This window comes from Rhinoderma darwinii, chromosome 1 (genome assembly GCF_050947455.1).
Source record: "Rhinoderma darwinii isolate aRhiDar2 chromosome 1, aRhiDar2.hap1, whole genome shotgun sequence".
NCBI classification, from domain to species: domain Eukaryota; kingdom Metazoa; phylum Chordata; class Amphibia; order Anura; family Rhinodermatidae; genus Rhinoderma; species Rhinoderma darwinii.
This window is the reverse complement of record NC_134687.1, coordinates 25,470,290-25,482,545: the sequence shown is the minus strand read 5'-3', so window position 1 is coordinate 25,482,545 and position 12,256 is coordinate 25,470,290. Positions and strand designations below refer to the sequence as shown.

The 12,256-nt window shown below is 43.0% G+C and overlaps 1 protein-coding gene and 2 non-coding genes across 3 annotated transcripts in view; all 3 read right to left on the bottom strand.

Moving 5' to 3' along the window:
- Positions 1 to 12,256, bottom strand: part of ST3GAL5 (ST3 beta-galactoside alpha-2,3-sialyltransferase 5) — a 439,220-nt gene that overhangs the window by 310,986 nt on the left and 115,978 nt on the right. The window lies entirely within an intron of this gene.
- Positions 3,605 to 3,687, bottom strand: TRNAL-AAG (transfer RNA leucine (anticodon AAG)). The gene has a single exon. It is a non-coding gene; the product is annotated as a tRNA-Leu (tRNA).
- Positions 4,843 to 4,925, bottom strand: TRNAL-AAG (transfer RNA leucine (anticodon AAG)). The gene has a single exon. It is a non-coding gene; the product is annotated as a tRNA-Leu (tRNA).

Sequence of the window (12,256 nt, the reverse complement as noted above, 5' to 3'; positions counted from 1 at the left end):
AAAGGGTCCCAGGGAAAAGTTGGACACGACTCGCAACAGAGAACGTGCTATGTGTTGCAGAATAAAAACCTAAAAATAGTCAAAACCATGCTTATACTGATAAAATATATAATTTTATTGGTACAAAATATAGAAAACACACACATTAAAATCAAAGATGATTACCACAGTGTGAAGCAGATGAGGCCAGACAGTTGTCAATAGTTGGATAATAAATAAACATATATGTGTTTTGGAAGTATCATGAGTAAGGCTTGGAGTAACTGCAACCATGAAAGCACATTCAGTGCTCTACATAATGTATGAGATATATAAACCCAGGAGACATGTAATGTGTTCTACACCGTGTTCCAAATTATTATGCACATTGGATTTAAGTGTCAAACATTTAATTATTAGTTTTTCAATGAAACTCATGGATGGTATTGTGTCTTAGGGCTCTTTGGATCATTTTAATCAATCTCAGACACCTGTGATAATTAGTTTGCCAGGTGTGCCCAATCAAAGGAATACTACTTAAGAAGGACGTTCCACATTATTAAGCAGCCACAGGTTTCAAGCAATATGGGAAGAAAAAGGATCTCTCTGCTGCCGAAAAGCATAAATAGTGCAATACCTCGGACAAGGTATGAAAACATTGGATATTTCAAGAAAACTTAAGCGTGATCATCTTACTGTGAAAAGATTTGTGGCTGATTCAGAGCACAGACGGGATCGTTCAGATAAAGGCATAATGAGGAAGGTTTCTGCCAGACAAATTAATAGGATTAGGAGAGCAGCTGCTAAAATGCCATTGCAATGCAGCAAACAGGTATTTGAAGCCGCTGGTGCCTACGCATTTCCGAATTAGGTGCCATGTCGGCTACTCGCCCTGGGGGTTTATTAGTTAACAATATTGTCTTATCCAGCTCTAGCATCCGTTTCCGCATAAGGAAATCCAAGATGGACGTTTTTGGCAAAGGCTGTTGGGTATCCCTGCGGCCCGTACCCGGGCCGGCCTGCCCAGTTCAGACTATTGCTCAGTATTCACAGTCCCACTTGTCTGGTTCCCAATTTCTATCTCATTTAGATGGAAAACCCCTCACCAGGTTTCAGTTTTCAGCGGTTTTCAGGTCCGCTCTGTCCAGTGCGGGTTTCCCCCCAAAGGAGTTTGGAACTCATTAGTTTCGCATCGGGGCTGCTACTACAGCTAGCGAATTGGGCCTACCCGACGGCGAGGTCCGCCGCATTGGGCGTTGGCACTCTGAATGTTTTGCTGGCTATATTTGTCCGGATTTGGTTTTGCATTAATGTTGTTTCTTAATTACAGCTTCTCGCCCTGCAATATGGATCCTCGGGCACTCATATGTTTTTTGGGCGGTACGAAGGGCTTCCATACGACCGGGAGGTCTCTTGCCTGGTGTGTTGGGAGCTGATGTTCATTGGAGAGGAGTTCGTGGCTTGAGATGGCTGGAGGTATTGCCTGAAGTGGTAGCTATCAGCAGGCAGCGAGCTACACCTACGGTGCTGGTGATCCATGTTGGAGGGAACGACTTGTGTTCCGTCCATTTAGGTGAACTGATAGTGTTAATTCAGTCGGATCTAGAAAGGTTCACGTCGTTTTTCTCACAGTTGCTACTGGTTTGGTCCGAAGTGATTCCCCGGGCGGAGTGGCAAGGTTCACGTGATCTTAATGCCATTGAGAGGGGGGAGGCGCCTGTTAAACACCAGTGTCTCCAGGTACGTCAGAGCCGGTGGTGGGGTGGTGATTAGGCAATTAGAAGGGGATAACAGGTGTTTACTGCTGCAGGATGGGGTGCACCTCACCAATATTGGGTTGGACATCTTTTTGTCAGGACTCCAGGATGGAATGGAGGAGGCTTTGTTCAGGTTGACCGGGGGTCGTGGAGGAGGAGGTATGCGCAATTGAGGATGCGCATCCTCCTCGTGGCGGTATTTTGTTATCAAAAGAAGTGACCTACATGCCCTGCCTTAGGCGGGCTGGCATACGGGTATAAGCGGTAAATGGGTTTATTTTGGAAATATTGGAATAATAAATAAAGCTGTGGCCGACCCTCGTGTCAACCCACGTTTAAAAGTTCAGTTGGTGTCAGTCAAATTATTTGTAGCATTGAGGTAATTCACCCTAGCCTGTACACGATGGAGGTATGCGCACAGTCATAACTTTTTTATGTGGAGGTCGCTGTATGAGGCTGGATTCACACATGCAGTTTTTTCACTCAGGAATTTTTTACAGCCAAGTACAGGAATGGATACAAAAAGGAGAAGTATCAGTCTTTCCTTTATACTTTTTCTTCTTTTTAGATCTTCTTCTGTGTGTTTTTTGCACAAAAAAACGGCATAAAAATCTGTATGTGTGAATCCAGGCTTAGGGCCTGTTCACACAGAGTTTTTTGCAGGCAGAGTCTGCGACCTTAACGCAGCACCTTAGACCGCTCGGCCATCCTGACTTGTAGAAAAGGCAAGCTTTTCAGAAACGGAAGCAAAAAAAGTCATGCTGAGAGTCCAGTTTTTGGGAATTTATAATAGAAAGATTAGAACTGTTCCTTGTCCATTTCCATCTTGTAGTTATTGGTTTATAATTAACAGTACTGTAAAAAAGAGGTCCTGAAGGACCCTTTTTCTTGCTTTAACCTGAAAATACAGAAAAACTACCCTGGGAGGTACCCAGCAGTAGTTTAGTGGAGTTCCATTCTCTATAACATTCGCTCAAGTAAGCAGAGGAATCTGTATTGTTTTACATAGTTTACTTATATTTAGGGTCTGGCCAGAGATATGGGGATCATGAGTACTCAGAGTAGGTAGAGAATATGGTCAAGGTTAAAAAAGTTGTCAGAAAGGGGTTTTGTGAAAGTTGTGGTACTGAAAAGCTATCTACTGCACCTGAGTGTATGGAGTGGAGCACTTCTCTTTATCAGAATTTAGATTAAGCCGCGTAAATGGTTGGGGCTGCAGGTGTTTGTCATGTAGGGGTTTCTCTGACAGTTTTACAAGGCGTAGAATTTCTTTGGCTCCAAACTCATCTGATGCAAAGCCACATGTATATAAGTGGCTCGGGCTGGTCTCTTGCGGCTATAGAGTGCACAATAGTGGAGCTAGGCCCAGAAAGAGGCCGTGTGTCTTGAATATTGCTACTACTTCACATGGTTGCAGCGGCTTAATGCTATCAGTAATAGAACTCCTCCGTTTGCCGTGCTCAGCTGCATAGAGGTTGGTGGGACAGCTTTGCTGCACTATCACTCATTGTACTGGATGCAGACTTGTCTCAAGGTCTGGTGGTGAGTCTGTAGATGTCTTTACAGGCAGTTGGCCAGAATTCTACCGGGATAGCGGAGGAGCTCAAGGAGAATGACTCATTACTCCATGAGTGAAAGGTCTCACATTTAAATAAGCTAAAGAAAATATGAGTGTTCAAAAGTGGGATTATAATCCACGCCTTCACGAGAGAATGCTCGGTCAACCTATCCTACACAAAAGCGCAATTTTTCAAGATTGGATGCCAAGCCAGTCATCTTAAGAGTCTAACATTTTGGGGCGTTTTTTTTACTATTTTTTCAGCAGTGCTGACGGAATGACATTGAAGCATGTTTAAGAAAAGATGTGTTGTCAGAAGTGGGATTTGAACCCACGCCTCCAGGGGAGACTGCGACCTTAACGCAGCGCCTTAGACCGCTCGGCCATCCTGACTTGTAGAAAAGGCAAGCTTTTCAGAAACGGAAGCAAAAAAAGTCATGCTGAGAGTCCAGTTTTTGGGAATTTATAATAGAAAGATTAGAACTGTTCCTTGTCCATTTCCATCTTGTAGTTATTGGTTTATAATTAACAGTACTGTAAAAAAGAGGTCCTGAAGGACCCTTTTTCTTGCTTTAACCTGAAAATACAGAAAAACTACCCTGGGAGGTACCCAGCAGTAGATTAGTGGAGTTCCATTCTCTATAACATTCACTCAAATAAGCAGAGGAATCTGTATTGTTTTACATAGTTTACTTATATTTAGGGTCTGGCCAGAGATATGGGGATCATGAGTACTCAGAGTAGGTAGAGAATATGGTCAAGGTTAAAAAAGTTGTCAGAAAGGGGTTTTGTGAAGGTTGTGGTACTGAAAAGCTATCTACTGCACCTGAGTGTATGGAGTGGAGCACTTCTCTTTATCAGAATTTAGATTAAGCCGCGTAAATGGTTGGGGCTGCAGGTGTTCGTCATGTAGGGGTTTCTCTGACAGTTTTACAAGGCGTAGAATTTCTTTGGCTCCAAACTCATCTGATACAAAGCCACATGTATATAAGTGGCTCGGGCTGGTCACTTGCGGCTATAGAGTGCACAATAGTGGAGCTAGGCCCAGGATGTGGCCGTGTGTCTTGAATATTGCTACTACTTCACATGGTTGCAGCGGCTTAATGCTATCAGTAATAGAACTCCTCCGTTTGCCGTGCTCAGCTGCATAGAGGTTGGTGGGACAGCTTTGCTGCACTATCACTCATTGTACTGGATGCAGACTTGTCTCAAGGTCTGGTGGTGAGTCTGTAGATGTCTTTACAGGCAGTTGGCCAGAATTCTACCGGGATAGCGGAGGAGCTCAAGGAGAATGACTCATTACTCCATGAGTGAAAGGTCTCACATTTAAATATGCTAAAGAAAATATGAGTGTTCAAAAGTGGGATTTAAATCCACGCCTTCACGAGAGACTGCTCGGTCACCCTATCCTACACAAAAGCGCAATTTTTCAAGATTGGATGCCAAGCCAGTCATCTGAAGAGTCTAACATTTTGGGGCGTTTTTTTTTACTATTTTTTCAGCAGTGCTAACGGAATGACATTGAAGCTTGTTTAAGAAAAGATGTGTTGTCAGAAGTGGGATTTGAACCCACGCCTCCAGGGGAGACTGCGACCTTAACGCAGCGCCTTAGACCGCTCGGCCATCCTGACTTGTAGAAAAGCCAAGCCTTTCAGAAACGGAAGGAAAAAAAAGTCATGCTGAGAGTCCAGTTTTTGGGAATTCATAATAGAAAGATTAGTACTGTTCCTTGTCCATTTCCATCTTGTAGTTATTGGTTTATGATTAACAGTGCTGTAAAAAAGAGGTCCTGAAGGACCCTTTTTCTTGCTTTAACCTGAAAATACAGAAAAACTACCCTGGGAGGTACCCAGCAGTAGTTTAGTGGAGTTCCATTCTCTATAACATTCACTCAAGTAAGCAGAGGAATCTGTATTGTTTTACATAGTTTACTTATATTTAGGGTCTGGCCAGAGATATGGGGATCATGAGAACTCAGAGTAGGTAGAGAATATGGTCAAGGTTAAAAAAGTTGTCAGAAAGGGGTTTTGTGAAAGTTGTGGTACTCAAAAGCTATCTACTGCACCTGAGTGTATGAAGTGGAGCACTTCTCTTTATCAGAATTTAGATTAAGCCGCGTAAATGGTTGGGGCTGCAGGTGTTCGTCATGTAGGGGTTTCTCTGACAGTTTTACAAGGGGTAGAATTTCTTTGGCTCCAAACTCATCTGATACAAAGCCACATGTATATAAGTGGCTCGGGATGGTCTCTTGCGGCTATAGAGTGCACAATAGTGGAGCTAGGCCCAGGATGTGGCCGTGTGTCTTGAATATTGCTACTACTTCACATGGTTGCAGCGGCTTAATGCTATCAGTAATAGAACTCCTCCGTTTGCCCTGCTCAGCTGCATAGAGGTTGGTGGGACAGCTTTGCTGCATTATCACTCATTGTACTGGATGCAGACTTGTCTCAAGGTCTGGTGGTGAGTCTGTAGATGTCTTTACAGGCAGTTGGCCAGAATTCTACCGGGATAGCGGAGGAGCTCAAGGAGAATGACTCATTACTCCATGAGTGAAAGGTCTCACATTTAAATATGCTAAAGAAAATATGAGTGTTCAAAAGTGGGATTTAAATCCACGCCTTCACGAGAGACTGCTCGGTCACCCTATCCTACACAAAAGCGCAATTTTTCAAGATTGGATGCCAAGCCAGTCATCTGAAGAGTCTAACATTTTGGGGCGTTTTTTTTACTATTTTTTCAGCAGTGCTGACGGAATGACATTGAAGCATGTTTAAGAAAAGATGTGTTGTCAGAAGTGGGATTTGAACCCACACCTCCAGGGGAGACTGCGACCTTAAAGGAACAGTGTCACGACCAACTTTTTTTTTAATATGTTATGTGTTTTAGTGTGATAGATCAATAAATTTTATTAATGTATGTTGCTGTGTTGTACTTTTTACGTTTTTACTTGATTTACTTCTCTATGGGGGCTGCCATTTTTGTTTCCATTACTGTGTGTGTCGATTAACGACACACACAGACATGGAATACGGCAGCCACAGTCCCATAGGGACTGCGAACGGCTCCCGTCCCATTGACTGCCGTGTACGGCGTCTGTGTGGGAACTGCGCATGCGCCGCTCCCACACAGTCCTATTCGAAATTGGCGCCGTCCGGCGCCATTTTCCTGTGGACCGGAAGTCGCGGCCGGACAGTAATATTACTACTTCCGGTCGCGGCTTCCGGACTTGTGCACATGGAACAGCGGCAGCAAACGGAGCGGACGGGCCGGAGGGAGCCGCGGCGGCAGGAGCAGGTAAGAGATTTCAATGTATGTTCGTGTTTACTACTGTATGTAAACCTACTACGCTGTGTGTTAGCTCAAAAAATGGCGACACACAGTGTAGGAGGTTACACCGTTCAAACCCCTCGTTTATCCCGGCACTAGCCAGGATAAAGGAGGGGGGGATGCTGAGAGCTCACTAGAGCGAGAGCTTTTAACCCAATGTTGCAATGCTGCAATTTTGGGAAATAGCTCCATCTAGTGACCAAAAATGGGTAGTATTATAAATTAGAAATAATTTATAATATTTCCTGACTCGTGAAAAAAATAAAAAAAATGTGAACAATGTTTAATCACCCACACACTAAATGTTTAATTAAAAAAAAACAAACATGTTTTTCGGGCAACACCATGCCTTTAACACAGCGCCTTAGACCGCTCGGCCATCCTGACTTGTAAAAAAGCCAAGCCTTTCAGAAACGGAAGCAAAAAAAGTCATGCTGAGAGTCCAGTTTTTGGGAATTTATAATAGAAAGATTAGAACTGTTCCTTGTCCATTTCCATCTTGTAGTTATTGGTTTATAGTTAACAGTAATGTAAAAAAGAGGTCCTGAAGGACCCTTTTTCTTGCTTTAACCTGAAAATACAGAAAAACTACCCTGGGAGGTACCCAGCAGTAGTTTAGTGGAGTTCCATTCTCTATAACATTCGCTCAAGAAAGCAAAGGAATCTGTATTGTTTTACATAGTTTACTTATATTTAGGGTCTGGCCAGAGATATGGGGATCATGAGTACTCAGAGTAGGTAGAGAATATGGTCAAGGTTAAAAAAGTTGTCAGAAAGGTTAAAAAAGTTGTCAGAAAGGGGTTTTGTGAAAGTTGTGGTACTGAAAAGCTATCTACTGCACCTGAGTGTATGGAGTGGAGCACTTCTCTTTATCAGAATTTAGATTAAGCCGCGTAAATGGTTGGGGCTGCAGGTGTTCGTCATGTAGGGGTTTCTCTGACAGTTTTACAAGGGGTAGAATTTCTTTGGCTCCAAACTCATCTGATACAAAGCCACATGTATATAAGTGGCTAGGGCTGGTCTCTTGCGGCTATAGAGTGCACAATAGTGGAGCTAGGCCCAGGATGTGGCCGTGTGTCTTGAATATTGCTACTACTTCACATGGTTGCAGCGGCTTAATGCTATCAGTAATAGAACTCCTCCGTTTGCCGTGCCCAGCTGCATAGAGGTTGGTGGGACAGCTTTGCTGCACTATCACTCATTGTACTGGATGCAGACTTGTCTCAAGGTCTGGTGGTGAGTCTGTAGATGTCTTTACAGGCAGTTGGCTAGAATTCTACTGGGATAGTGGAGGAGCTCAAGGAGAATGACTCATTACTCCATGAGTGAAAGGTCTCACATTTAAATATGCTAAAGAAAATATGAGTGTTCAAAAGTGGGATTTAAATCCACGCCTTCACGAGAGACTGCTCGGTCACCCTATCCTACACAAAAGCGCAATTTTTCAAGATTGGATGCCAAGCCAGTCATCTGAAGAGTCTAACATTTTGGGGCGTTTTTTTTTACTATTTTTTTAGCAGTGCTAACGGAATGACATTGAAGCATGTTTAAGAAAAGATGTGTTGTCAGAAGTGGGATTTGAACCCACACCTCCAGGGGAGACTGCGACCTGAACGCAGCGCCTTAGAACGCTCGGCCGTCCTGACTAATAGAGAATCCAAGCCTTTCAGAAACGGAAGCAAAAACAGTCATGCTAAGAGTCCAGTTTTTGGGAATTCAGAATAGAAAGATTAGAACTGTTCCTTGTCCATTTCCAGCTTGTAGTTATTGGTTTATGATTAACAGAACTATAAAAAAGAGGTCCTGAAGGACCCTTTTTCTTGCTTTAACCTGAAAATACAGAAAAACTACCATGGTAGGTACCCAGCAGTAGTTTAGTGGAGTTCCATTCTCTATAACATTCACTCAAGTAAGCAGAGGAATCTGTATTGTTTTACATAGTTTACTTATATTTAGGGTCTGGCCAGAGATATGGGGATCATGAGAACTCAGAGTAGGTAGAGAATATGGTCAAGGTTAAAAAAGTTGGCAGAAAGGGGTTTTGTGAAAGTTGTGGTACTAAAAAGCTATCTACTGCACCTGAGTGTATGGAGTGGAGTACTTCTCTTTATCAGAATTTAGATTAAGCTGCGTAAATGGTTGGGGCTGCAGGTGTTCGTCATGTAGGGGTTTCTCTGACAGTTTTACAAGGGGTAGAATTTCTTTGGCTCCAAACTCATCTGATACAAAGCCACATGTGTAAAGGATCTGCCAGACACAGCTTCTGTGTCAACGCCCATAGGTAATCAGTCTGCACATGCTTCTACGTCTGTCAGACTGACTCCATCCTCCACCACTCAGGATGGCAGGCTTAGGAGTGGGAGAGCCTATCACAGCCTGGCCAGACGGAGCTAGCTCCCGCCCTCTGTCTATTTATACCTGCCTTTCCTGTTCCTCCTTTGCTTGTGATTCTTCTCTGCTGGTTTCCTGGCCCTGCTGCAGCTTCTTGAACTACTTCCCTCTGCTTGTATTTGACCTTGGCTTTACTGACCACTCTTCTGCTCTGCGTTTTTGTACCTCGCTCATCTCCTGGTTTGACTCGGCTCGTTCACCTAACTTGTTGCTCACTGTGTTCCCGTGGGCAACTTCCCCATTTCCCCGGCTTCCTTGTACCCTTGTCTGTTTGTCTGTCGTGCACCTATTGAGTGTAGGGACTGTCGCCCAGTTGTACCCCGTCGCCTAGGGCGGGTCGTTGCAAGTAGGCAGGGACTGAGTGGCGGGTAGATTAGGGCTCACCTGTCTGTCTCCCTACCCCGACATTACACAGGTGCAGTAGATAGCTTTTCAGTACTACAAATTTCACAAAACCCCTTTCTGCCAACTTTTTTAACCTTGACCATATTCTCTACCTACTCTGAGTTCTCATGATCCCCATATCTCTGGCCAGACCTTAAATATAATTAAACTATGTAAAACAATACAGATTCCTCTGCTTACTTGAGTGAATGTTATAGAGAATGGAACTCCACTAAACTACTACTGGGTACCTCCCAGGGTAGTTTTTCTGTATTTTCAGGTTAAAGCAAGAAAAAGGGTCCTTCAGGACCTCTTTTTTACAGCACTGTTAATCATAAACGAATAACTACAAGATAGAAATGGACAAGAAACAGTTCTAATCTTTCTATTCTGAATTCCCAAAAACTGGACTCTCAGCATGACTGTTTTTGCTTCCGTTTCTGAAAGGCATGAATTTTCTATAAGTCAGGATGGCTGAGCGGTCTAAGGCGCTGCATTCAGGTCGCAGTCTCCGCTGGAGTCGTGGGTTCTGATCCCACTTCTGACAACACATCTTTTTTTAAACACGCTTCCATGTGATACCTTCAGCACTGCTGAAAAAATAGTAAAAAAAAACCACAATGCCGAAACACGCCCCTAAATGTTAGACTCTTCAGATGACTGTCAAGTCGTGTCTTCCGCTGCATCCACGATGCCACCAGCTGTGAAAGTCAAGTTGTGGTTCGGCTACTGTCTACATTGCCTCAGGTACCCATTCTGGACTATAGATATTGTTTTGTACCTTGTTGGCCAGCTGCTACCCTGCTACGCGGTACGCCCCAGTGGGTCCACACCCACGCCGTGACACATATATATTGCATGATGCATTTAAACAACTTGCCCATCAAATAACACGTCAGAACCCCAGACAAAGGCTTTCAGCCAAAAACGCGTGTCTGTGTGTGACGCCAGACAGTGACTGTTATTTGATGGGTAAGTTGCTTTAATGCATCATGTAATATATATATATATATATATATATATATATATATATATATATATATATATATATATATATATATATATATATATTTATATATATACTCCAGAAACAAACATATAATAGGAGCAGCACTGTGCAAAAAAACAAAAACAGCTGGTGCTAGGCTTCAGATAACAGGGAGTGACGTTCTCCCAGTGAGGTTACATAGTTACATAGTTACATAGTTAGTACGGCTGAAAAAAGACACATGTCCATCAAGTTCAACCAAGGGATGGGAAAAGGGAAGGAAAAATAGGAGCTAATATTTTTTTGTTCTAGGAAATTATCTAACCCTTTTTTAAAGCCATCTACTGTCCCTGCTGTGACCAGCTCCTGCGGTAGGCTATTCCATAGATTCACAGTTCTCACGGTAAAGAAGCCTTGTCGCCTCTGCAGCTTGAACCTTTTTTTCTCCAGACGGAGGGAGTGCCCCCTTGTTTTTTGAGGGGGTTTTACAAGGAACAGGATTTCACCATATTTTTTGTATGTGCCATTAATATATTTATATAAGTTAATCATGTCCCCCTATAGTCGTCTTTTTTCAAGGCTAAATAGGTTTAATTCTTTCAATCTTTCCTCATAACTTAGATTCTCCATGCCCCTAATTAGCTTCGTTGCTCTTCTTTGTATTTTTTCCAACTCCAGGGCATCCTTTCTATGAACTGGAGCCCAGAACTGAACTGCATATTCTAGATGAGGCCTCACTAATGCTTTGTAAAGTGGTAATATTACATCCCTGTCCCGGGAGTCCATGCCTCTTTTAATACACGACAATATCCTGCTGGCCTTTGAAGCAGCTGATTGACACTGCATGCTGTTATTGAGTTTATGATTTACAAGAACACCCAGATCCTTCTCAACAAGTGAATCCGCCAGTGTAGCTCCCCCTAGGACATATGATGCATGCAGGTTGTTGGTACCCAGATGCATAACTTTACATTTATCTACATTAAACTTCATCTGCCAAGTGGACGCCCAAACACTTAGTTTGTTTAAATCTGCCTGCAATTCATGAACATCTTCCATAGACTGAACTATATTACATAGCTTGGTGTCATCTGCAAAAATAGAAATAGTGCTATTAATCCCATCTTCTATATCATTAATAAATAAGTTGAGTAATAGTGGTCCCAGCACTGAACCCTGGGGTACACCACTTATAACCGGGGACCATTCAGAGTAGGAATCATTGACCACAACTCTCTGGATACGGTCCTTGAGCCAATTCTCAATCCAATTACAAACTATATTTTCTAAACCTATAGTCCTTAATTTACCCATTAGGCGTCTATGGGGGACAGTGTCAAATGCCTTTGCAAAGTCCAAAAACACTAAATCCACAGCGGCCCCTCTGTCTAGGCTTCTGCTCACCTCCTCATAAAAACAGATTAGGTTAGTTTGACAACTTCTGTCCTTAGTAAAACCGTGCTGGCTGTCACTTATAATGCTATTTATTGTCACATAATCCTGTATATAGTCCCTCAATAGCCCCTCAAACATTTTCCCCACGATGGATGTTAAGCTTACTGGTCTATAATTACCCGGGGAAGACCTAGAGCCCTTTTTGAAAATAGGCACCACATTTGCGCTGCGCCAGTCCCTTGGCACTATACCAGTCACTAGAGATTCTCTGAATATTATGAAAAGGGGGACAGAAATAACTGAACTAAGCTCTTTAAGAATTCTAGGGTGTAACCCATCTGGTCCCGGGGCCTTGTGCACATTTATTTTATTTAATTTAGCTTGGACCATATCTACATTCATCCAATTCAGTATATCAACTGATATATTAACAGCACTGGCACCGGCTACATCAGCTGCTCTTTCTTCTGTTGTATA